The sequence below is a fragment of the Dendronephthya gigantea genome, unplaced genomic scaffold, assembly GCF_004324835.1.
Source record: "Dendronephthya gigantea isolate DGI-Jeju-01 unplaced genomic scaffold, DenGig_1.0 000582F, whole genome shotgun sequence".
NCBI lineage: Eukaryota > Metazoa > Cnidaria > Anthozoa > Malacalcyonacea > Nephtheidae > Dendronephthya > Dendronephthya gigantea.
The window spans coordinates 19371-24050 of NW_021163592.1; the positions used below are offsets into that span (position 1 = coordinate 19371).

Here is a 4680-nt window from a genome sequence, read left to right on the forward strand (position 1 = left end):
TATGGACTGATTCTTTAATGACATTAGGCTATCTCCGATTATCACTGGGAACACGGCTGATATTAGTGCGAAAGTCAACCAATACAACTCGGAGCTGTCCAGAATTCTGGATCATCATGCACCACTATCACCAGAGTGATAATTAGTCGTCCAGCTGCACCTTGGTACACTGAACAAATTAAAAACGAAAAACGTATCAGAAGGAAACTCGAGCGGGTATGGCGTAAGTCAAGACAATCCTGTGATCGTCTAAAATACAGTCAGTCATGTCACCGTGTCAGTGAGCTATTATCGGAAAGTCGTACTCATTACTATTCTGAAATTGTTAGAGATAATGGGAGTGACCAAAAGCAATTATTTAAAACCGTTGGAAAGTTTCATACATCATACCAATCTGATCAGAATCTAGCTAACAATTTTATGACTTTCTTTGAGGACAAAATTTTGTAATAATGTAATGTTTTGGTATTTTGATTTTTGTTTAAGTTCGTGATGTATTTCTATGTAGCCTCAGTCTTATCCTAATGGGAATTTTTTTTAGATGTGAAGAGAGGACGGCCATTCGAATTAAAGTACTAAATGTGCTTTGTAAGATATTAGGAACGTCATCTCCACTATATGAGGTATAAAATGTTGGTACTTTGAATAAATTTTAGTCCATTTTTCTAGACATTAGCGATATTATGAATTTTTTTTTTAGTTTTGTAACTCCTTGTTTTTTACAGGGAGAAATACTTGAGAATTCAGTGTTGCCACATTTAGACCACATTGCGAAAGATCGGGATATTTTTGTGCAGATCCGAGCTGTCCAGTTTCTTGTCGATGTTATTGAATCCTCTGATTCACCGAAAGTTTGCGATGTTTTGCATATAATCGAGAAGGTACTCAATACAATCCTTTTCAGTTGGTTTCATTTCTCCACTCCAATTTGCCTCTTCATTAGTGATGAGCTGATACTGTACTTCAATAAAAAACTCTCTCTTATCAGTGAAAGCTTCCTGACCTGAACCCAACCATATACCCGCGAATTGGATCGTTTTACACGGGAGTCGTGAATGCAAACGCATCAGTGAAGTAAAAGGATATATATTTCATTTATCAATTCCAGATTGCCACTGTCCAGTAGATCCTCTCAAGCGATACGTTAAGCCGTCGTGTAAAGAACATGTAAGGTAATTATAGAGACTGCAAGGTATTTGTAGGAACATCTAGAGACATATAATTACATCTAATCACTGTAGATTGCCTTTGTTGCTGCAGCCTCAGGATGAAACAGCGTAGAAAGACATCAAAGAGGCTGCATTAGGATTAGTACGGGGAACTATTTTGGCTTCAAGCTAGATAGGGATTTTTGTCAGGACTTATCGTTCCAGTTGTATAAAATGAAACTATTCACAATGAATTCCAAATCGTAATTCATCATGGTATCAATGCCCCCCCCTCCTCTCTCTTTCAAAAATTAGGCCCATGTTCCATTTTTAATTTAATAAGTGGGTTCTTTATAAAGTGATAAGCTAGCTAAAGCTAATGTTTCCAAACTATTTCCACATCAACATATGCTATATTTTTGTGCCGAAGATTAGTGGATATAAATAACATTGGAGAGAACGAAAGGTTCCAGTGACGTTAGAGGTACTATTATTGTTTTCAAGTTTCTTCATAACTTACCTGTGTGTTCATTATATATATATATATATATAATATATATATATATATATATATATATATATATATATTATAATATATTATATATATATATATATATATATATATATATATATATATATTATATTATATATATATATAATATATATATATTATATATATATATATATATATAATATATATATATATATATTATATACTTGATATTGCCAGACATTTGAATATTTGTGATTTGAATAATTCAACTCAGGCTTTCATTCCATTTCTATCCTTAGGTCTCAGATTATCCTAAGGGATTTGTTGTTGTCTGTGGTGGTTTTAGAACAATGGTATGTACCAGATGCTGCTGTACCAGCCATATAATAACAAAAGGATAAGATACCGGTTATTTCTGTAAATTGAAGTTTTACATTTTGTGCACCATTTTGCTTTTGTTTTCCAGCATCTTTTCACATCAGAGAGGAGAGAGGAATTGCTGAAAAAGATGATGGAATCTTCTTTCAATAATGTTGGTGTTATGATAAAGTATGTGAACATTTTAAGTAAACAAATTTTAAGTAAATGACAAAATGACTTACATTCAGGTTACTTTATTTACGTTTTAACCGTTTTTGACAAAATTCTTTCCAGGTCTGTAATTTACTTTGAGCTGTATTTGTTATTTCTTTTGCCTCAGTTTTAGGCAGAAGAAAAGTTCCATCAAAGTGGAGTCGTTTTTTAAAACAAATTTGGAAAATACAGTTGAATGATATATTGTTAAGACAGTATTTCGTTTGTCCTGTGTAAAGAATGTGAGATATGACAGTAAATGACAAATTTTTCGTCTCAGTGATGACGAACATATCACATCAATGTCAGAATTCAGCGTCTATAAAGAAACTCCTCGGATTAAAGTGAGTTATGTTGTTAATAAAATTTTTCTAAGAGTCTATCCTTTTTCTCATTTTAAAATCGTTTTGACACTGTCAAATTTAGGATCCTGTTCAAAGAACGCTGTGTTTCTTAGAAAGGTGTCTTTTGGAAAGAGATCCCGCGACGTACAATATCGTCACCCTTCATCCCCTTAGCTCATTAAGTCATGCGACATTCCATGTCAGTTCCAGTAATTGTTCATGTCTGACCTTGAAAAAAAACACTCCAAACACTCCAAACACTCCATGTCTTCTGACCTGGATTCACGTTTACTGCTTTTATCGTCCTTTTTATTTCACGTTTCCATTTTGAACATGTCCAATTGCAAAAAAGTATCCAGCCGAGTTAAAATACTTTTATTTTTGTAGTTACTTTCCAGAATTTACCGTATATACCGTATAGAATATTATAGTTTTCAAACTTCTTTTGCTGTCAGATATTTTCAAAATTTGCTATCGAAACCATCCTCAGTTGTTGGGGCGGAATACACAAGCGGTCGGCTGAGAAATTACTCGTCTCCTGACAGGTAGTGTAAGAAAGCAAATTTTGTATGAAGCTATAAAAAATATTTCTTGTTTTGAATGTTTGTATTTCACTCAATCTGGGATACATTATTGGCTGGTTTGCTAGACGGTGTTAGAGCCAGTTGAAACGGAGATGTTTGCGTAAAAACGACCCCAACGAAGAAAAGTACTGTACGCTTATTCATAGATGATTGAGCGAAAATTATGGTCAAAATTTTCCTGATGAAAATCTTGTACTGCTATGATTACCCTAAATACGATCCCTCATTTCATTCTCCTGCTGACGTATGTGATCTCATATAACACACCAACAATTACACTTCTCGTCAGGTATCAGGCAATAGCATTATTCCTATTAGCCAGTTCAATACATTACATACAGCAAAAAGAGAATTGTTTTTTTAAGATGATATATTTTTCAAGGTTATCGTTGGGGTCCATTGTATAATGTTGTTGACGAAGAAGTAGAAAGCAGTAATTTAAATTCCTTGCTGCGTCTCCAGGTGAAATATTTCTCTTTTTATTTCACTTTAAATTTTTGAAATATCTCCAAAAGCTTATATTGTCTTATGACTGGTTCCTTGCAGGAAATTTAACCGAGGCTGTGTACAGATTTAACTGCAATATTTCCTACTGCGGTCTACTTCATGCAGTCACCCAAGACGTAAGTTGACAACTTCTTATCTTGTACTTTTCTGCAGACAAAATCCTGTGTAGAGAATATTATTGCCTTTTTATTGAGTTTTAATGTTCTGTCAAAATCTGGATTAAGGCTGTTTTCCACTCACGTGTTTTTTATACGCACGTACACGCACGTAAAAATCTAAATCCTTGTTCATGCTACCTTTGAAAGGACTAAGTGAATAAATCGACCTACAATCATGTGCAAAAATTATTGGGACACGGTCATGACACCTAGTATCTACCCCCTCTCCCCCAAAACAATGTTGTTTCTATGATACCAAGCCATTTGATTTGCCGAAAATATCACTCTCAACATTGTCAATGGGGGAAGGGGGGATAGTAAATAGTTTAACAAAATTCGTGACATAATAGTTGTCAAAATGAAAAAAAATGTGATTAAGATACGTAAAGTTTCATAATTTTTGCACATGATTGTAGATGCACGTTAATTAATAAAAATTTAAAAGCATTTAAATTCTCCGTATGTGTACATGCGTATAAAAAACGCGTAAGTAGAAAGCAGCCTTTAGTGTAAACTAAGCGATTGCTAGGCTGCATAGTTACGCCAAATGAAAACATTTGCCCATTTCGGCTTCTAATTGAAAACATTTAGCAGGGTTTAAAACGTCTGCAAACAACACGGTACATTTAAACTGGTTTATCCAGTATAGGCAAAGAGTATGGTTTTAATAAAAATACCCTAACCTGCTACTGTTCTGTACACAAATGTAGACAAAACACTAATAGTACTCCCTAAAAACCACCGTAACTCCAGCCTAGTCCCAGGCCTCTCATTGCGCGTGTTTTATATTTCCGTCACGTCACCGAATGAAACGCGCACGAGAGGCCTAACACAAAATATTTTCTAATCTTAACGGCCCATTTAATGTTGTGA

General features: G+C 34.3%; 2 long non-coding RNA genes across 2 annotated transcripts; both read left to right on the top strand.

Moving 5' to 3' along the window:
* Nucleotides 1-607: 607 nt before the first annotated feature.
* Nucleotides 608-1129, top strand: LOC114543893. The gene is made up of 3 exons (XR_003690221.1): nt 608-623; nt 726-881; nt 1109-1129. It is a non-coding gene; the product is annotated as an uncharacterized LOC114543893 (long non-coding RNA).
* A 2178-nt stretch (nt 1130-3307) lies between these two features.
* On the top strand, nt 3308-3728 carry LOC114543897. The gene is made up of 3 exons (XR_003690224.1): nt 3308-3431; nt 3525-3604; nt 3689-3728. It is a non-coding gene; the product is annotated as an uncharacterized LOC114543897 (long non-coding RNA).
* The last annotated feature ends 952 nt before the right edge of the window (nt 3729-4680 follow it).